At 39.9% G+C, this 22,554-nt stretch overlaps 1 protein-coding gene and 1 long non-coding RNA gene across 10 annotated transcripts in view; both read left to right on the top strand.

Moving 5' to 3' along the window:
- SBF2 (SET binding factor 2) overlaps positions 1 to 22,554 on the top strand; it is a 317,965-nt gene that overhangs the window by 114,827 nt on the left and 180,584 nt on the right. The gene's annotated exons all lie outside the window — the stretch shown is intronic.
- On the top strand, positions 123 to 22,554 carry LOC123021170. 2 transcript variants are annotated; one of them, XR_006414270.1, is made up of 3 exons: positions 123 to 134; positions 12,760 to 12,762; positions 22,413 to 22,554. It is a non-coding gene; the product is annotated as an uncharacterized LOC123021170 (long non-coding RNA). The 2 variants fall into 2 exon arrangements; XR_006414271.1 differs by lacking the exon at positions 12,760 to 12,762 and adding an exon at positions 688 to 690.

Below are 22,554 nucleotides of genomic sequence, written 5' to 3'. Positions count from 1 at the left end.
AAAGACAGAATAAAAAGGTCCCTGAGTAATGGAAAAAATCAACAAAATAGGTTCCAGGCAGATCTCTCAATAGAAGGCATTCCACAGTTTGGGCGTCACTGCAGAAAAGTCTGTTCATGAATAACTGCGATCATGTGAACAAGACTTCAGATGACATTTTCAGGGCATGGGTGAGAATACATTGGAAGATGTGTTCCTTTAGATCCTACGGTCCCCAAGCTGTGAAGAGAATTGTAGGCCAAAACCAACACCTTGAATAGGGCACAGAAATGAACTGAGACCCAGGGAAGATATTGTGATGCTGGCATAATAGGATCATAACTCCTCAGTTCCCCAGGCACCATATTTTATACTAACTGAAATTTCCAAATTGTTTCCAAGCCCGACATACATCCCATTACAGTAATCTAGCCAGGATGTTTATCAAGGCATGGATCACAAACTAGACTGTCACCTACATGACATTTCGACCAATTAGGGTTGTAGTTGGCATACCAGACTAAGCTGGTAAAAGGAGCTCTGAGTACAAAAGGCTCTTTTGCTTTCAGTGACAAAATTGGATCTGCAAGCACCACCATGCTGCAGACTTGATAACCTAGCAGTCAAGTGACTCATCATGTAAGGTGGTTTACATAATTCTCTCATATCCTAACAACAACAGCCTTGTGAGGTGGGTTGGACTCAAAGTCTGTGGCTGGCCCAGAATCAGTGAGCTCCATGGCTGAGTGGGGACTAGAACCCAGGTGGCCTGAGTCCCAGTCCTGCACTCTTAACCATTATATCAACCACACTAACTTTCAAAATATGCACATAACAGCTATTTATTTGTTCAGTACTAAAATGGTGTTCTGTGGATTCACATTTCTAAAAGAAGTTGTATTACACCTAATTAAACTGCATAAAGTTTAGAAGGTTAAGTCACTTTTGGCTCAATAAGCTACAGAGGAAAATTGGATGGCATGGTAAGTATACATTCTGGTTCTAAAAATTAAGTATTCTTTGCTTGGAAACAAACTACAGGGACTTGTAAAAGTCTGCCTGAAAACTGTAAAGGTGTAAAAAGGATACAAGTTTAACTAATATGAAAAGGTTGCTAGAGATTTCCAGCCTCTGTCATTGATGGAGGCATAATACTAAATGACTAGGAAAATAATATTGGGTGTTGCAGCAGGTTTGTTGATTTTAATTTCCTGGAATGAAACTGAAAAATAATTACCACCAACAGTTGTACAATCCAGCTATACGTGGATTCAAACTGTCTCTCAGCCAGCTAGAGGAAACCCAGGTGTGGAAGTTCCACACTTTACAAAGAAACAGCAATTATTTTTGTGAAGACTGATACATATGTTTCTAGAACAAGGGACTCTCAGCTTTTATATTACTCCACTGTTGATATGTGTATTCCTTTTGGTAATGTGTACTGAAGAAATAAGCATGTGGGCACTGTGTCAGATCCTTATTTGTAGTCTTCTCCCTTTTAAGCTGTAACATAGCTCACTTCTTACATTGATTTATTGGAATTGAGTATGGCACCTAGAATGCTGCTGTTCAGTCTGACTGCAAGATGTGACTTGGGGAGTAAAGTGTGAATAAAGTTCATAACTGAGAGATTGAACTTTATATAACAGCATCCTGTCAGAGTGCAAATACAACATTTAAATAGGTAATAATACTTGAGAACGTAATTGAAAATAAACAATTGCTGCACAATTGGATGGCAACATATAAACTATAGTCAAGGGCAATTTAATAAGCTTTTAATATGTATAAAATAATCCAGAGATACTTTTCCTTTGCCTCTTAACACCCAACTTTGGATGAATTGAAAAAATGCTTCACAGAGGAACACTCTTGCAAAACCTGCTCCATGTTTCTGTGAACCTTTATCTGGGACCCTGTTGGCACTACTCATTTGGCACCAGTTCCTCCTCTAACCATACTGTTTCCTCATTCCATTCATACTCTTTTCCATTCTAATGTTTCACCTTCTAAATCATATATAAAATGTGTATGGTATAACAACTCCTTATTGTCAAGAAGAACAATACAAACTTTTGAACATCATTAATTTTCATTTTGAAATGTTTTATAAAACAAACACAGCTTAGAAAACGCACCAGCAAAATTGATTTTAAGCTGAAGTCCATGCAAAAAGAAAATAAAACTCTACAAGTTAGTAGTTTTCTTCTGAATAAATATGCAGAAGGTTTGGCTGCAGTCGCAGAAGTACCCACGTACTTAGGAGTAGGTCCATCAAACACTGGACAACCTTAGCATTGCATTGTAAGAGCCACTTATACAGTTTTATCTGTTGGCAGACCTTTTTTTGGACTGCATTCCTGAAATGCTCCTCCACCTGAAACACTTGACTACAATGAGGAAAGTGACATTTGAAGGAAAAGATTTCCTCCTGGTCTCCTTCCTGACAAGCTGTCTTTTTGCAGTGAGGTTTTCCCTTTTTCTTTGTCTTCAGGTTTTGTAGTGGCAGGGACATTCCATCCCCCCCCCCCCCATATAATTGCATTTCTGTGCCCTTTTACATTTTCAGGTTGTTGGCTTTTTGAGGGGGGATAACTATTTTCACTAAAAATGGTGCTCAAGAGGCTAGCAGTAATAAAGACTAAAACCAAAATATCAATCAAACATGAAAAGAAATCAAACAAAGCACAAAAGCTATCTGCCTATTCCTATCCACTGGCGCTGGTGATCAAAAGCAGAAAACAGTTAATCAGTTATTTCTGAATAGATATGTAGCTGCCTGTTCATGGTAAGGCAACAAAGAAGGACCCCGCCTGGTCTCCCTTGACAGGATCTTGCAGAATGTTGGAGCAGCCACTGAGAAGTTCTCATGTCTCCTCAAAACATAGAACCAAGGGTCATACCTTTAGATCTTAACAACCAGGCAGGCTCATATGGGAGAATTCAATATTTCAAACTGATCCCAAATCATGTAAGGCATTATAAGTCATGACCAGCACTGTGACCAGAAATGCACCATAACCCAGTGAAGCTGTTGCAGCTGGTGAGTTATATGTTCCCTGTCTGCTGGCTCTGATTTAATCTGCAGTGAAAAAACAAAAGAATCACTTCTGGTAAGTTCCTTTTATTTATCTTACAAAATACCTGTGCTTGGAAGCAAAAGAAGGGCCTTGGTAAACTTATGCCCTGGTTGAAAGCTAGAACTGCCAGCCACATAACTAAAGTTAAAACATATTTGTTTTAATGTTCTATTTTAAATACATGTTGAGTGCCATTTTTAGTGGAAAGGTGGGGTTTTAATTTAAATGATAATAATGCATTTCTCCTTTTTTCCCCTCCTGGTATTCTCCTTTATATAAAGTTTATGGAGGAAGTTCAGCAATTTTCAACAGATTTGCTTTAAATAACTTTCCCTCAAAGTCAGAAATGGGCTAAAAGCATTTGGAGCAGCCTGATTTTCTTCAGAGGAGCATTGCTTCAGACAAAGCACAAATCTCACCAAAGTGCCCTGCCTCATTTCTGGATTGGGGCTTTTAACATCACAGCAACTGTGAGGTACATTCAGGATTGAAAGGTAGCATCTTGCCCAAAGCAATCTGTTGAAAAATGGCCAAGGAGGGGCCTAACAAGGCAGAAAAATGTATTGAGCTGACCCTGAAAGTTACATAAACATTTACAATCTGAATCAGCCTTCCCCAACCGTCCAGTCGATGGCTCTGGTGGATGGGAATTCTGGGAGTTGCATCCAAATGCCACCAGGTTGGAGAAGCTGATCCAAAGGATATGGTACAAAGTAGGATTTTGACTCACCAAGCATCTTGTCTCATGGTTTAATTCCAAATTCTTCTAGGTTTAGGATGCTTTTGGTGCATTCTATTTGGAGAATAACATAGAATAGCAAAGATAGGGGAATAGAAAATTATGAGGCACCTAGGTCCAAATATAACAGCTACTGGAAATATACTCTGTTGTGAACCATCTTTATGCCTGTTTGGTATAGATGGGATAGAGATGTTAGAAAGAAAGAAAGAAAGAAAGAAAGAAAGAAAGAAAGAAAGAAAGATGGATATTATCAATTCAAACTCAGCAAAACTACAGAAAGTCATGGTGCCTGCTCATGACAATTGAGTGTGTGTTTTTTTAAAGCAAATTATGAGCACATCTGAGGGACACAAGCTTAGGGAAAGCTTTGTACTTTGACATTTGGTTCACAAACAGGAAACCCTTAGAAAGACACAAAGTACAGGAAAATATTATGAAGATCAAATAGGCACATAATAGTTTTAGCTTGAAATAGATGCATGAAATGAATGCTGTATGTTTTCAGGAGTCTGTTGAAGTAATGAATTTTAGAGTAGGTAAGTGACAAAATGGGATAAGGATGGTATTGTTTTCATAATACCTTTGGATAGATATCTAACATTTATTTAATATTTTACTTTGCCTTTTGACCCAGATAAGACCCTGATGCAGCTTACAATTGCTAAAAGCAAACAATAACATATTTGTATTTGTTAACTTATTTTTTGTAGCAGAAACTAAAATTCTCACCAATTCTTCATCTGTCAAGTTTCTGATCAGTTGAACTTTTCTCCCTCATGGGAAATATTTAAGGCTCAATTCTGTGCATATGTGGGTTTTTTTATAAGTTCTATAATGCACAAGCACTGTTAGCCAGTCATGGGAAATGCTGGTAGTTGTAGGACTTTCCTATGTCTAAACACACATCAAATTGTGCCTTAAATTCCTATGATGGAGGAAAGCTCAACTGATTAGAAACTCAGATTAATAATACGGGGGAGTTACAGTGGGACAAGCAAATGAAGGTGGTGTTTTTTAAGCCATGTGCTACATTGTTTTTGCCACAAACAAATATCAAGAAAGAAAAAGATAAACCTGTTAAATTGCAGTGGTAATAGGAATTGAGTTCTTATTACTGGTGAAGAATCTTATATTGTAAAATGCATAACTGCATCACATATTGTCATGGTTTTAAAAATTACTTCTGGATACTTTTGTGTACAACAGTAGCAATAATTATACCAAAAACCAGGACATAGTTGGCTTTATTTTGATTTGGGTAAGTGTACATTTGTTATAAACAAAAAACCTGGGAAACAATCTGGGACACATAGTGCTTTCTATCATAATATTTTAGTAAAATGTGCAATATCAAAGCCAGAAATCATTTTGACAATACCTTGATTTCTTATGCCAAGATTCTGAAATTAAACCTGTTTCAAAACTTTTCTTTGGAACCATGAGCATTAGAACATGTCATATTGTGTCTCATGTAAATTATGCTGCCGTAGGACTAAGTGTTGTAATTATTTGAGACATTTCATCTCTGAAAGCACAGTGAAAGCGCAATTGTACTCATACATTTTGCAGTCAAAATAGTGTTCCTCATATCCAACTTCGTTATTTAAATGTTTGTATTTGTACATCTTGATGGTGTAATAATTTCAGTTTTAAATGTAATTTGTCTAAGTAGAAAGTGCAAGTAATTTAATGCTTTCATTAGTTATTTGTGACTATTCTTATCTCATTATTGATACAATGAAAAGGAAATCGGATTATGTTTTGCTCTATTACAGGTTTGGCTACATCTCATCAAAGAGAGGGGTTAGAAAGCGAGCTGTTATAAATAAATGGCAATGTTCAAAGCAATAACATACTTGTCCATTGAAAACAGAGGACCGTTTATTCAGGCAGCAAAGCAGGATATCTGCTGAAACCAACAGGAGTGCCACTTGTTACATTGCCCACACTGCTGTTGCTGTCCCTCTTACTGTTATTACTGCATTCAGTTTGTGAAAGAGTGTAAAAAACTATGCTGAAGGTTGTACAATGGAAGATAGATTACTCTCTCTTTTCACGGGTGTGGATCTGAGTGTAGCTGAAGCATGGTGTCTGTGGAGGTTGAACCTATGCCTGTGCATAGGGTCCAAAATGTAGCAGATAGCCTCTGGAGTCAGGTCTCATGAAAGGCCTAAAGGACTGGCAGGCTCCCATAGAAGTTAGCTAACTCCGTGGATCTCTTCTCAGTGTCCAGCTCCAACAGAAATACCCTGCATTAGGCTCATGGGTAGCATTTAACAACACAACAGAAAGAAACAAAGGAGGTTCCCTGGGAAAGAGGACAGGCAATGATCCAGAACAGTAAAAAGTTTTTTTATGTATTACAGGTCTTGGCCTTACCTCTTCCGTATAATTTCAACTACAAAAAGTAGCAGATTTTTTTTAAAAAATATTTTTATTAATTTTCAATCTAAAAGACAACAGAAAGACCCTACATTTGAAAGCAAAAACTATAAAGTTAAACATACAATTAAACTAATTCTTACAATACAGTGCCCCACTACCACCACCAGGACCAATTATACATGTTATAAATCAAGGAAAAAAACTCATGCAAACATTTCGGGACATTCCCCCCTTCCAAAAATTGTAATGATCCTTTTGAGGGCTTGAATCCTTTCCCCTTTTAAAAAACATTCTCAGTAAATACACACCAAATATTAAACTCAATTTTCTTCATATGCCCTTTTCTCACTTTATTCCAAACTTCTTTATACCAACCAGACAGTTGGTAATTATATGATACTTTCCAATTCTTAGCTATAATTAATCTCACTGTAGTTATAATTTGTTATTAATTCTTTATTATTCCAGCTCCATTGGTTCTTTGATCAAATACTGAGAGTGATGCAATTCTGGGGCATATATCTATAATTAGTATTTTACGATACTCTTGAAAACCCTCTTTCCAAAATTTCATTATATCTTCACATTCCCATCACATATGGAAATATGTACTCACTTCATGATCACATCTCCCACATAAATTGGGGTCTTTATTATCAATGCAATTCAACTTCATGGGAGTGAAGTTCCACTTCACTTACATACAATCTTGTAATTTTTTTCCTTTATTCTTATTGACATACATTCTAATATTCTCCAAATAAATAGTCCAAATATTTTCTCAATCTTCATTACAAATATTTTTTCTCAAATATGTTTCCTGTGTTGTTTTGAATAAATCATATTGATCCTGTTCTGCTAATAATATTTCATAAATTTACCCACTATCCCTTTTATCTGCATATTCTCTTGTTTTCTCCCCATTTTTATTCATTTTCTCTAACCAATATTTTAAGAAATGGGGGAGTGCACCCCTGTTGATTCTCTCGGATCTCTCAGCAGCTTTCAATCCCATCAACCATGGTATCCTTCTGGAGAGGCTGGCTGGGCTGGGAGTTGGGGCACTGCATTGTGGTGGTTTCACTCCTATCTGGCTCACCTTCTCCAGTTGGTGCAGCTGGGGGACTGTTGCTCTGTGCCATGGCATTAGCACCATGGCATTTCACAGGGCTCCATTCTGTCCCCCATGCTCTTTAACATCTACATGAAACCACTGGGCGGGGTCATAACAGAGGTATGGACTGAAGTGTCATCAGTAGGCTGATGACATTCAGCTCTATCTCTTGTTTTCCTCTAACCCAAGTGAGGCAGTGACTGTCCTGAATCAGTGTCTTGCCTCAGTGATGGACTGGATGAGGGCTAATAAACATGAAGCTCATTCCAGACAATGGAGGTTCTGTTGGTGGGCAGTCCATTTGTCCAACTGGGAAATTTTCAACCAGCCCTGGACGGGATTGTGCTCCCCAAAAGGTAAGGTTCACAGCTTGGGAGTCCTCCTGAACCCTGTGTTCTCACTTTTTTCTCTGGTGGCCTCAGTGGTCAGGAGCACTTCCTATCAGCTTATGCTGATTTTCCAACTACACTCCTACTTGGATGAGCAGAGCAGAGCCACAGTTATCCTCATATTGGTAACCTCTCACCTGGATTACTCTAATGCACTCTACATAGAGCCGCCTTTGAAGACAGTCCGGGCTCTCCAATTAATCCGAAACAGAGTAGCGCAGTCATTAACTAGGACCTACCCTAGAGAACATTTCATGCCAGTCCTCTGACAATTGCATTGGCTGCTTGTCATTGCCTGGGCCTAATTCAAAGTCCTCACACTAACATATAAAGCCTTAAACGGCTTGAGACCAGGATATAAAGGTCCCAATGCGGCAGAAATACCTCCCACATTTTAAAGGTTAAAAAAAGGAAGAAGAAACAACATTTATTAAAAATTAATTTCACTATTGTTTAAACAAAGGGTTACAGTTTTTATTCATTTGGTTTTAAAAATTACATCCTCCAAATGGTGGCCTCTATTCACTATACACTGTTGTAGATGATTTCTGAAACCTGAGAGATAAAAATGAGCTTCATCACTTGTGAGAAAAACAGCATTTGCAGGAACATTTTGAAGGATATCGTCACAGCATGACGAGCGAACTTCCCAGTCGCGTTTGTGCAGTTTCTGAGCAATCATTAATTTGTATGGATGGAACTTCAGATCAGTGTGTAGAATTCTTCTGACTGTTCGATCAGACAATCCCAAGGCAGAAGCATGTTTACGAGTTGAACATGTAGGAGACTGAGTAACAGAAAGTCTCACAGCTTGAACACTTTCTGGAGTTCAAGCGCTTCGAGGTCTTCCAGGTGGCTTTTTTTAAAGTGCTGAACCTGTGGCTCTGAAATTTGCAACCCATAGCAGTATTGTTTTTCTATCCGGAACAGCATTCCGACCTAACGTGTAATGAGTTCGAAAAGTTCTCTGTGTTGCAATTACAGATTCACTATTCTTCAAAAACATTTCTACAGCAAAAGCATGCTGTGCACCAGTCCAAACCATATTGCTAGATGTGGGTATATGAAAAAAATGGGAAGTCATTAGCTAAATGAAGACATCATTGGCACTTGCATAAGTTCATTAGCAACACATAGGTGAAAGTTTAAAATGTGGGAGGTATTTCTGCTGCACCCTGTATACAGGAACGCCTGTCTCCATATGTGCCTGCCAGACCACTCAGGTCATCAGTAGAGGCCCTCCTTCATAAGCCACTCCCCAAATGAGGTGGGGGGGGATTGGCAAGGAATCGGGCCTTCTGTGTCATCGCACCTCACCCTGAAGGTGCAACTGGCACCCACTTTATCTTGCTTTCAGCGCCAAGTTAAGCATTTTTAAATTTAGTATCTGTTTTTAGATTGAACTATTGGTTTGCTGGTGGTTTATTGTTTTATTGTGTATTGGTTATTGTTATTGGTTATATTGTGTTTACATTTCTTCCTGTTCTATTTATACAGTTGTATTGATATTGTATTTTAATTCTATTAAGTGCTATGATTTTGGCTGTTATTCTCATTTATTTTTATTTGCATGTTTTAAATACTGTGCTGTGAGCCATCCAGAGAGCCTGTGGCTATGGGAATGCTATCTGTCTGTCTGTCTTTCATTTCTTAATATTTTCGCTAATATATTCCTTAAGTTTAATGGAAATCCTTCTAATCTGCTAATTGGGCATTATAGTGAGATTGATGGCATATATTTTCCTTATACTTGTTCCATATTTGTAATATATTATTAAGGAAAGGATTTTCTGCCTTTTTAATATTTTTTTATTTTCATATTTAAAAATAAGATCAGTTTTAACCATATTAAACTATCAGGTTGTATTTTAATATCTGATATATGCCTCAATTGATTAGCTATATAATATAACTTAATATTAGGCATCCCAAATCCCCCTATCTTTTGTGAGCCATACCATTTTTCAAAATTTGTTTTTGTCATTATTTGTTTTTCGGCGCCAGGCTAAGACCTTTTTATTTAAAACTTAATTGCTAAATTATTGAATTAATTAGAATTTTAAAATTAGCCGAGAATGCACCGGAGGGTTTTTAAATGTTTTTTTTTCTTTTAAATTATTATATTATTATTATTTATGTATGTTTTTATGTATTTTTTGTGAGCCGCCCCGAGGCTTTGTTGCGATGGGGGCGGCATAGAAATGTTTTAAATAAATTGAACCTCACTTTTTAATCCCCATTACAAAATTATTAATCATAGCTTGCTACACTTTTAAATCTTTATCTGTTAACTTAATTGGTAGCATCATAAATAAAAAGTTTATCTTAGGCAATATTATCATCTTATATAGTGCTATTCTAAAAAAACAAGTAATTCAGTTTTATCACTTTTCACTAAAAAATCACTTTTTTAAGTTTATAGGTAAAGGGGAATTCAAAGGACAACCATAATGGTACTAATAGAAACATTAGGATTTGAAATCTGATTTAAAGGCATAATTGAACAACTATATTCAGCTAAAGTAACAAATGTAATAGCAAACAGTGGTATAACAGAGGAAATACTCCTAGACTGAGGTACTAGACAAGGATGTCTTCTTTCTCCAATACTGTTCATGTTAGTCATAGAATTATTAGCAAATAGTATTAGGAATAATAAAAGGTATAGGCTTCAAAAATGAGATTAAGATCAGCTTATTTGTTGATGATACTGTATTAACAATAAAGGACACGTTAGAAGTTATGGATCAGTTTAGATTACGTTCAGAAGAATTTAAAGAGGTAGCAGGTTTAAGATGATGTCATTTAATAGTGATAAAAGAAAGAAAAATTAGGAATAAATTTAAGGAAAATCAGCAGATATTAATTCACGCTACACCTTGTCTCATGCTCTCACTCTGTCTCCATGTAAAAAGTGTCTCACATTGGCACCCCAGTCTCCAGTTTCCTGGGGCTTCAAACTTTTCCTTGCTTGAGCAGCTTGCTATCCCTGCTGCCCTACAGTCTCTAACCGTTTCACCACCTCCTACAAAGCAAGTGCAACATATTTGCATTGTCATCCATCCTCTGGACTTTTTGGATGGCCACGGCCATTTTTAAAGTTCTGGTTGAAACTTTTGTTTTCTCGGGTGAGGAGAATGTGGCTTCAGAAGGGTTGAGCAGCCAGGGTTAGGGTTAGGGAGGGCCATTCTCTCTCTCTCTCTCTCTCTCTCTCTCTCTCTCTCTCTCTCTCTCTCTCGACCTTTCCTGATTATCTGGATCCTTTTCAGTCCGGCTTCAGACCCGGGTACAGTACTGAATCTGCCTTGGTCGCCCTGTACGACGACCTGTGCAGGGAGAAGGACAGGGGGAGTACATCCCTGTTGGTTCTTCTGGACCTCTCGGCGGCTTTCGATACTATCGACCATGGTATCCTTCTGGATAGACTTGCGGGATTGGGGGTTGGAGGCACTGCTTTGCAGTGGTTCCGCTCCTATCTCGACGGTCGATTCCAGAAGGTAGTGCTGGGGGACCATGTCTCTACGTCATGGCAGCTATGCCATGGGGTACCACAGGGCTCCATTCTATCCCCTCTGCTATTTAACATCTATATGAAACCGCTGGGAGAGGTCATCAGGAGGTGTGGGCTGCGGAATCATCAATACGCTGATGATACCCAGCTTTACCTCTCATTCTCCACTAATCCAGGTGAGGCAGTGGCTGTGCTGAACCGGTGCTTGGCCGAGGTAAGGGAATGGATGAGGGCCAATAAACTGAAACTCAACCCAGACAAGACGGAGGTCCTGTTGGTTGGCGGATCGGGTTTCGGAGAGGGTGGATTTGACCTGGTCCTGAATGGTGCAACACTCCCTCTTAGGGATAAGGTCCGCAGCTTAGGTGTACTCCTCGACCCGGAGCTTTCTTTGGAAGCTCAGGTGACAGCGGTAGCGAGGAACGCCTTCCTTCAGCTTCGGCTGATTAATCAGCTGCGCCCCTACCTGGAATACGACTGCCTGGCGACGGTGACACACGCGCTGGTGACTTCCCGCCTAGACTTCTGTAACGCGCTTTACGTGGGGCTTCCCCTGAAGACAGTCCGAACACTTCAATTGGTGCAAAATAGAGCTGCCAGGTTGCTGACGGGGACGGGGCGTTATGCTCACATGACTCCAGTCCTCCATCAGCTTCACTGGCTTCCCATTGAAGCCCGGGCCCAATTCAAGGTGTTGATTATGACCTACAAAGCCCTAAACGGCTTGGGTCCTGGCTACCTGAACGAGCGCTTACGTCCGTATATGCCCGACCGCCCTTTGAGATCTGCGGGAGAGTCCCTTCTCCGGGAACCCTCCATGAAAGAAATTAGGAGAGTAAGTACCCGGAGGAGGGCTTTCTCTGCGGTGGCGCCCAACCTATGGAATTCACTCCCCAAAGAGGTCCGCCTGGCACCGTCGTTACTGGTTTTTTGGCGCCAGGTAAAGACCTTTTTATTTAAACATCATTTCAATTGTTAAAACATATGATCTGGCCTGGGCAACTTCTTCTTCCTTCTCTTTCTCCTCCTATATTTTTATTTTATACTGATAATTTTAATTTTGTATTTGTAAATCAATGTATTTTTTGTATTGTTATATTTAATGGTAATTTATTATGTACTATTGTATTTCAATGTATTTTATCATGTTGTAAGCCGCCCCGAGGTTTCGGCAAAGGGCGGCATAGAAATGTTATAATAATAATAATAATAATAATAATAATAATAATAATAATAATTTGCACCTTGTATTAGGTCAGTAGGACAGACTGGGGATTCTGCTGGTGTAGAGCCTACCCTGCAACCCATGAGTCTGCCTAATTGAGATGACAGAGGTTGTCTTGGATGGGATGCTGGGATTCCCCAGACTGTGATTCTGGGAGGGTTCAGCATTTGTAGGAGAGTTATCTGGAACCGCTCAAGGATTTATGGCTGCCATAACAACCATGACACTATCTCAACATGTCATCAGCCCGACATATTTAGTGGGCCACACTTGAGACTTAGTCTTTTAGTCAAATATAAGGATTCCGCACTGAGTGTGGGTGATTTTGATTCAGTCCGTGTCATGGTCAGATCACTGACTGCTGAGATTTAGACTGATGGCAGCTTTTCCCCTCTCCAATGGTGGTGTGGGGAGGGGAATGGTCTACCCCAAGAGAATAATAGATCTGAATGGTTTCCAGAAGACTCTGGGGGATTTTCTACCTACTTTGGGGGGCATTCTGGTTCATGCCCTGGTCACACTGTGGAACACAGAAGTTACCCAGACAGTTGATATGATTGCTGCAAAACACCCTCCATGTTGTAAAGTTCATATGGGTTTGTGTTATACTCCAGAGCTGAGAGCTGTGAAACAGCTTAGGAGATGGCTTGGGTACAGATGGAAGAAAACTCGCAGGGGATGCAAGCAAAACCTAGTGAGTGCTTACAATCGGGTATATTTAGAGGCAATGAAAATGGCAAAGAAACAATACTTCTCTGTTAATCAGCGGAACTTTTTAGGGTTATCCAGAGCCTATTAAATGCTGGTCCCAGGGACATCTTAGAACCATTTGTGGGACCTGCTGTAATGTACAGTGGTACCTCGGCTCACGAATGCCGCAGTTCACGACCAAATCGTGTCACGAACAGAAATTTCATAAAAATTTTGCCCCAGGGCGTGATTGCGGTCGTGCTGGGGAGGAGATAGCTGAGTTTGTGCTGTGTGTGTGTGTGGGGGGGGGGGGATGGCCGATTGCGCCCATGTTCCCGGCCCAAGCATGCCTGCGTCTGCCTCACCCACGCGTGCCTGCGCCTGGTCCCCTGCGTGCCCACATCTGCTTCCCCCCACAGTGCGCCCACGATCACGCCCATCTCACCCCCCACACACAATCGTGGGCGGGGGGAGATGGCCACGATCTTTGTTGTTCTTTGTCGCTTTGCTTCACATTTTTGTGAGTGAAAAACCGATTAGTTGTAGAACGGATTAGCCTTATTTACATTGACCCTTATGAGGAAATTTGACTTGGTTCACGACCAATTTGGGTCACGACCAGAGTCCTGGAATGGATTAAGTTTGTGAGCCAAGGTACCGCTGTATTTGCTTCCAAGTAAAATTTCTTGCATCTGTCAGGACTTAGACTCCAATGTTATTACAATGGAATCAGGTTTGCTACCATGTGTAGAGAATGCAGGACTAATGGTCCTTTGGTCTGATCCTGCATGGTGTTTTGTTTTGGTTTTTTTACTGGTAGCAAACATTCCTTACCTGGGCAAGGTTCTTCAAAGAGTGGTTGCCAGTGAACTCCAGGCACTCTAGGATGAGACTGATTATATTTTAGTCAGGGCTTATACCTGGTTTTGGCACAAAAACAGGCTTGGTCACCCTGTATGATGGCCTATGCCTGGTAAAAGATAGGAGTGTGACACTATTGATACTCCTGGATCTCTCAGCAGCTTTCCATGCCATTGTCTATGATGTTCTTCTTAGTTTAGAAGTAAAGGATACTGCTTTGCAGTTGTTCCTCACCTACTCAGAAGGCTAGAATGTGGTACTTGGAGAATATTGTTCAACCCCAGCATGCAGTTTCTCAGGGTTCTGTTCTGTCCCGGATGCTGTTTAACATCTACATAAAACTGCTGACTGGTGTCATCCAGAGTTTTGGAGTGTGTTGCCATCAGTACGCTCTGTTTCTTCTTTTCATCCTCAGCAGTTGAGGCTGTGGATGTTCTAAACTAGTATCAGCCTGTGGCAATGGCCTGGATGAGGCTAACAAACAGAAGCTCAATCTGAAATGCTATTGGTGGGTGGTTGTTCTGGCCAGATGAAGGGAGTTCATCCTTTTCTAGATAGCATTGCACTTCCCCTGAAGGTGCAAGTTTAGAATTTTGGAGTTTTCCTTTATCCACATTTGTGTATCCACTTGAGATTCACTTGTGGCCTCTGTGTCTTGGAGAGCCTTCTACCAGCTTTGGCTGGTGGCTCAGCTACACCGCTGTCTGGACAGGGATGTCCTGGTTTCAGTAATCTACCTCGTAATCTCTAAATTAGATTACTGCAATGGAGTCTTTGTGGGGCTCACCTTGAAAACTGTGCAAAAGCTGTAGCAGAATGCAGCAACTACACTAATAACCAGGACCCATAGGTCCGAACACATATGACCAGTTTCAGCCTGCTTGTATTGGCTGCACGTATGGTTTCAGGGCCAATTTAAAGTGGTGGTTTTAACCTACAAATCCTTGTAGAGCTTAGGATCACAATACCTGTCAGATCACTTCTAGCTGCAATCTATTTGGATGCTATGCTTAACCTCTGGGACCTTCCTTCAAGTGTCAAATTCAAGGGAGGTTCAGAATGTGACAACAAGGAGGAAGGCGTTCTCTGTGGTGGCCCCCATCTATGGAACAGCATCCCTAGCTTAGCTTATCTGATGGCAACCTTGTAATCTTTCTGGTGCCAGGATAAGCAGCCTTTATGCTGAGACTTTTAAAGATTTCCTATCCAGGGGTTTAAGGAGATTACCCTTTCTAAGTGTTTTTTGAAAGCGTAATTCTTTACTGAATGGTACAGCTGTTATTTTCCTGGGCTCCAAGATCACCAGCATATTAAAAAGCAGAGACATCACCCTGCCAACAAAAGTTCGTGTAGTCAAGGCTATGGTTTTCCCATTTGCAATTTATGGCTGTGAAAGCTGGACCATAAGGAAGGCTGAGCGCCGAAGAATTGAGGCCTTTGAATTGTGGTGCTGAGAAGACTCCTGCGAGTCCCTTGAACCGCAAGGAGAACAAACCGGTCAGTCCTAGAAGAGATCAACCCTGACTGCTCTTTAGAAGGCCAGATACTGAAGATGAAAAGCAAATACTCTGGCCACCTAATGAGAAGGAAGGACTCACTGGGGATGACCCTAATGCTGGTAACAATTGAGGGCAAAAGGAGAAGAGGACAGAAGAGAATGAGGTGGCTTGATGGAGTCACTGAAGCAGTTGGTGTGAGCTTAGGTGGACTCCGGGGGATGGTGGAGGACAGGAAGGCCTGGAGGTATGTTGTCCATAGGGTCGCAATGGGTTGGACACGACTTCGCAACCAACAACAACAGCAGCTGTTGTACTAATTATTGAATGTTTGTTGATTTTTAAGCTTTATAAAATGTTCATTTGAAAGAACATATTTAAGTGTTTGTTGAATTCATATTTTTATTTTATTGTATTTTGTTATCTTGTATTTATGTAAACTGCCCAAAGAGCTTTGGCAATGGGGCAGTACAGAAATGAAATAAAATGCGCAACTCAGCTCATTTTAATCAGAGCCCAGTCCTTCTGTATGTACTGTATGGCTTGTTCTTCTTTTGTAGTTGAGAAGGGTGGGAAACATAGCTTAATACAAAGTATTTATGCATTTTCTAATGAGGAAAAGGGTAATTTTGAACTGCCTACAGCAGTTCACAACTAGCATACAGAATGCACATTTTATACCTTGCACATATGTAAGCTGCACATGTGAAAAACAGATGGAAGGAGCTCATTACAAGGATCAGTGCTTAAGAGAGCTCCACTCACAGGACACTCCCACCGGAGGAAGTGGGGGATACAATTTTTGCCAGTGCGTCCTTGCCCTTGTGGCCCTATGCCCTGAAAATCTGCTCTGGTGTGTTGGAATAGCCTCCAAAATTTTGTGGAATGGGATGCAGGGGCTGCAGTGTGGAGGGAGAAATAGTGAAAATAACTTCCTCCTCCCTGTTTTCTCCAGTGAGAATCTCTGTTGGAACTCAGTCCCTTTTGCAAATGGAAGGAGCCCTTCTGTTCTTGAAAGAGCAAGTCTGGATCTAACCCAATGTTCTTGTAAAGGATTTTCCCAGATTCTCTAAGGAAAGCTGTTCCCTGTATCTTGTAATATGAAATTCAGTTTGTAAAATGTCATGGGTCAACATATGTTTCCTGGTATGAAAGTGTTGAATCTAACCGAATGGTGACTCTCACAGAATAAGCCAAATGTGTTTGCCTTGTTCTTTGTTTTGTAGACTTTTAAATCTAATTGCTTTGTTAATATTGCTTTCATTTTTGTATGGATAATTTTCTTTAAAAAAAAACACTGTTCTTGGCAGACGTTAAACTGAATTACCACAGAAGGTCTTTCAGTCATTTAATTCCATAGGATTTGTAAACTGGGCCCAGCACCTCTGCAGATGCACTCCCAAGAAGAGATGGGAATGATTTTGAATAGAGGGGGAATTGATGATGTGCCAAGGGTGTGGGAGTAGGACACCAGGGAGAATAGCAGAGTCAGAAAGGAAGAAACACAGCTGTTGTCCAATCTTTCAGAAAACAGCCAAGCTGGACCCTCTGACCCCCTGGGAACACAGCAGTAGGAAGGGATGGAAGAACCAAACCTAAGAGTTGGGCATCAGAGAAAAAAGGAAAGTCATGTGATATTCAAAGAGACTTACAGCTAGGGAGATGACCCCATGGAAAGATCCATGTTAAGGGTGGAGGGATTCGGTAGCACTTTCTTCTTGAGAAAGGTAGGCTACAGTAGACAGATGTAAAGGACTCTCTTTCATGATGCTCTAAGGCAGGGAACTAACTAAAGCTGATGCAGCTCTGCATTATGTTATGTCTGTCTAGAACTTTTGTTCTTTTTGGCTGCAAGAGGATACAGTCTGTAACATGAGACATGCTTGTTTGTAGTTTGTATAATAAAGGTGTTTGACTAGAAATAGGACTTCACAGCTTGACTGAAAAGAGAGAAAGAGGTCAGACAGACTTCAATACACCATAATTTCTAGATTCAGTTTGTTATAAAGATGGAATATATTATTCAGTGATTTGGAGAGGGTCTCCACTTTGCCACCAACTAATTGGAGCATCCAACTATAGTCAGTTGTGTAGCTAGGTGATTTTAGACCCTGAATTCAATGTTTTTGGATGGCTGTGTGTATTCCTGCAGTTGTGAAGTGCACAACTAACATTTTTCTTCTCTCCTATACCCCTAGATCAGCCTATGCTTTACAAGTACTTCTGCGTTCATGATAAGTTGGAGTGAGCAAAACAAACATAAAACACTGTCAATACTGACTAAAAGAATACTCAGAGTATTCTGTTGCTAAAGATATTTATTTGTGAACAAGGACTGTTTGGATATATGTAAAAATAGTAAAATGAGCATCTTACCTATGTGTGTGCTTGGCCAGACTCCCTGCCTATAAAATGTTCTTTGAAGTAAGAAAGGATGCAGTGGTGACAAGGTTCAGCCCCAGTGGGCCCCAGCATGCTAGCATAAAGTCTGTTTCCCACAGCTCTTATCACCTGCTGCTGTCTCAGTCATCACTAGTGTTCCAGATTTTGACCCCAAGTTCTAGTTCTGGCTGCAACTCTGGCTATATAAGGGAAACTTGAAATTCAGCAACCTTGCTGGGAGACAGGAACCCTACTCAGGCTGAGGAGAAATTATGGATGTGCTAGCCAGCCCTACCCTGTGCATTGCATCTCTGTTGAAAGGTAAAGACCTCCAGTAGGGAGCCTGTTGTATTCAGGTATATTTCCTATGTGAATTAGGCCCTTGATTTTCCAGGGTTGTAAATCATATAAAATCCCTCAGAAGGTTAGATAGTTCCCCACTGCAGACAGTCTTCTCCAACATGTTGAGGGCAACATAGGTGCAGTGGCGGGAATAGAGGCAGTTAGCCTGTTTCATCTCATGCAGTTCTAGCCTTGGAAAGACTTTAACACTTGAAAAGGCATGGGAGTACTGTTTCGAGGAACTCACAAGTTATTTTCAACTATCTGTGTAACTGAAATGTCAGTTGGATCAGGGTTTGTGTTTTCCATTACAAGAGGCATCTAACAGTTAACGGAAGGAAAGTGAGTGCCACAAGTTATAATTATGAAGATTTATGATTTAAGAAAATCTTTGCTGGTCTACTTTGTGAAAGTATAGATATGCTTAAGCATATTTTAACAATTCATTTCAGGTACACTTAATTATCCAAATAAGCTAAGCTGTAACTATTAGATTTTACATTTAAATTACTGTATTATATGCAACACTATAGTATTTTGGGCATCAGTCTTGAATTGTCTTAGAAATCAGTAATTAATTTCTAGTTGTATTCTAGCATGATCATTAAATTTCTATTTGCCAATCTCTTACAAAATGCAATGGGAATTGTATAAAAATCCATATGGTGCTTTCCCCCTCCCTTTCCATTCATGTATCTCAAGAATTGCAGAACTAGCCAAGAATAGTTCATTTACTATAAAAAGTGGGAAATGCTAACTTTGGCCATTTCTTGGCAACCCAAGAGAAGAGTGCCAAGAAGTCAGGCAAACTCATTACTTGTGGTTTACTTAAAACACACTAAATGCACCAAGAAAAGAGAGTGAAAGTACACATTTTCTTGATTGATACCATCTAGCTTATTGGACTGTGGAAAATCTTTCAGTCTGATTATGTTAAACTCTGTGCCATTCTCGTCTTTCAGATTTCTTGAGAGTGTCCCCAGTTGAACATTAAGTTTATTGTCATTGTGTTATATTTTGACATATAAAGGCTTTTTGCCAACACATGAAAGACAAAATTCTGGTACTTGAGTGGTATTAAAAGGTGGATTGGAGATAGCAACGGAAGGTGCCTGGTATTGGTTAGGATCTTAATTATTCAATTAAGATATTTATAGGGTGCCTTTTTACAGTCAGACTCTCGCATGCTGGCTTCTGAAACCTGTTCATAAAATCATATTCAGTCTGAAAGTCACTATAAAAATAATTACACTCCATAATAATAAAATACTAAGGACAACAGTAACCATAACAATATACAAGCAAGCAAGAAATGGACAAACATAAATACTATACTGTACAATACTATACACAGTTTATGTTTATGCACATTTTCCTGCTATCAGAGAGTACTACTATATAGAATACCAGGCTGCTACAGGGCAAAATGCAATGCAACTACAACTACATCTTAAAGAACAAAGAACTAGAAATCCTAACTTAAATAGGTGAGCCCAGCCACAGATAATAGAACAACATGCAGACAACATGCTAGTTGTTCTGGCAGCTCTTTTTCAGAGATGAGTAATTGAAGGTAGGAGATGGTATTGTGGAAGGCAAGCTTGAATAAGTAGTGACGAATAACAGGCTTCAGCTCCTCATCACTGTCCCATGGCAGCTAGTTCTATCTCTGCACTCCCAGAACTAACCACCTCCTCCTAGTTCTGCATCTCTAACTACAATGTTTCTCTGAAAATAAGACACTGTCTTATATTTTTTTTTGCTCAAAAAAACACATTTGGTCTTATTTTCGGGTTGGTCTTCTTTAATGTACACCCTTCTGCTCTGCACTTTTCTGCTGTGCACGCTTCTGCTTGATATCACTCCGCCCTTCACAGGAGCCAGGACTATAGAGGAAGTATCGGCTTAAGCCGCTCTGCATCCTCCCACTGCACCCTCTGCACCCTGCTGCGCCCTCTGCACCCCGCTGGCACTCTGCAAGTAAGCAAAAAAGTAAGACCTATTACCAATAATTTTTGGTAATAGGTCTTACTTTCGGGGTAGGGCTTATATTATAAGACCTACCCTGAAATAAGACTAGGTCTTATTTTCAGGGTAGGTCCTATTTTTGGGGAAACACGGTACCTCTTCTGTGTTTCTGCTTGAACAAACATTGACAATGATTCCACCTTCCTATTGAATTGCCTATTGTATTACCTTGTCCCATTATGCCTATCCAAGTCTCTGCTGCCAAAATAATTTACATCTATCATATGCCTTCCCTTATTTTCTGAACTCTCAATGATCTCCCCACTGTCTCATTCTTCTCTCTTCCAATTTTGCTTCCTTTGATCCCAAAGATCTCTTGCTCGTCTCAAAGATATCCCACCCTTGCTATGCACTGTGTTTGGTTTTGCACCCCAAAATCCTGTATGATGCTGATTTTCTTGCTTGACATCTCAAATGCTAACTTTTCCATGAAGGTTTTGGTTCAGTCCCTGTTCCTACTGCAAAGAAGCTGTAATCAAGCCTAACTATGTGTAATGACACATTCTTCTCTTGTTTAGCTCTGCCTTTATCTATCTCCCCTTCCTATGTTTTGCCTGTGTTTAAAGTTTAGATTGCGAACTTATGATATGTGGCATTAAAGATCTAATCAGCATTGTGATTATGTAAGATTTGCAACTTGATTGTATCACTTAACCAACCTTATTAAGACCAACAATGATTGACTGAATATCCCTTTTTTCCATATGTACCTCTTTCAGATTCCAACTTTATTCTAAGATTGGGTAACCACATCATAAATTTTCTGATAGATTTTTGTCTTATTTAGATTTTCAGATAAACCAATGGTTTCTCTGTATTGTTAGTGATTCAATGCATGTTCCAGCCAACATGTAGTTTGTATGCCTAAAGTATGATGATAGATAGCATGGGTATTGTTCTCTTGGCAGTCTCAGAAATTCTTTTGATTGATAAAGAAACTTTCAATATCAGCCTGATAAAAACATAAATGTAATAATTTCTTTCTTTCCTTCTCACAAGCGAAATCTGAAAAGGGAATACTTTTAATACATGATCATGTTTTCTGATAAATCATTTCCCTCTTGTATGAAAATACATTTTCTGTTTTCCTCACTGGTGCTTATAAGCCAGCAAAGCATCAAGCATAGTATACCTACATTGCTAATATAGTAGAAATGGAAGTCTATTAAAACAATATATACTATAACTAAAATAATATGTCATTGGCACCTGGCAACTGCTTCTTTTTCCATGGACTAATAGAAAAGTTTTATATATGAAAAGATGAAACAACAGGCTTTGGTGTTTGATCCAACAATAGAGAATATTTTGAATAAGAGGATTAATGCATTAGCAGAAACAGCTGATTCATTAAGAGTCTCCAAGTTAGAATATCACTTTGTAAGTATTATCTAGTCTCATGACATGGATTACATGTTTTGACTTTAATATAATCATACAAAAGTTTCTGAAAATAAAATGCTTGGAAAACTTTAGGTATTTTTAAATAATAATTCCCCGCACTGTTATACCTTATAAGGACACTGGAGCAACATTTTGTAGCAAAAGCATATGCAATTGTTTTACAAACAACTTCTGTTTTAGCATTCATTATTCTGAAGAGTATTAAATATATGTAAAATGTTGTTAGTCGCGAAGTCGTGTCTGACCCATCACGAGCCCATGGACAACATTCCTCTAGGCCTTCCTGTCTCCCGCCATCCCCCGGAGGCCGCTTAAGCTCACACCAACTGCTTTAGTGACTCCATCTAGCCACCTCATCCTCTGCGGTCCCTTTCTTTTGACATCTATTGTTCCCAGCATTAGACTCTTCTCCAGGGATTCCTTCGTTCTCATTAGGTGGCCAAACTAGTTGAGTTTCATCTTCAGTATCTGGCCTTCTAAAGAGTAGTCAGGGTTGATCTCCTCTAGGACTGACCGGTTTGATCGCCTTGCGATTCAAGGGACTTGCAGGAGTCTCCTCCAGCACCACAATGCAAGGGCCTCAGTTCTTCGGCGCTCCACCTTCCTTATGATCCAGCTTTCACAGCCATACATTACAACTAGGAAAACCATAGCCTTGACTACATGCACTTTTGTTAGCAGGGTGATGTCTCTGCTTTTTAGTATGTTGTCTAGATTTGCCATAGCTTTCCTCCCCAGGAGCAAGCGTCTTAATTTCTTGGCTGCAGTCCCCATCTGTGGTGAGATCATTCTGGAGATTGTATGCCAGTACTGCTTTTCTTACTCTTTTATTGACTATGAAGGCTACTCCATTTCTTCTGAGGGATTCTTGCCTGCAGTAGTATACCTGATGATCATCTGAATTAAATGCACCCATTCCTGTCCAT

This window comes from Varanus komodoensis, unplaced genomic scaffold (genome assembly GCF_004798865.1).
Source record: "Varanus komodoensis strain SLA01 unplaced genomic scaffold, ASM479886v1 scaffold16, whole genome shotgun sequence".
Classification (NCBI taxonomy): domain Eukaryota; kingdom Metazoa; phylum Chordata; class Lepidosauria; order Squamata; family Varanidae; genus Varanus; species Varanus komodoensis.
The sequence above is the reverse complement of the archived record's forward strand: the minus strand, read 5'-3'. Positions and strand labels throughout refer to the sequence as shown.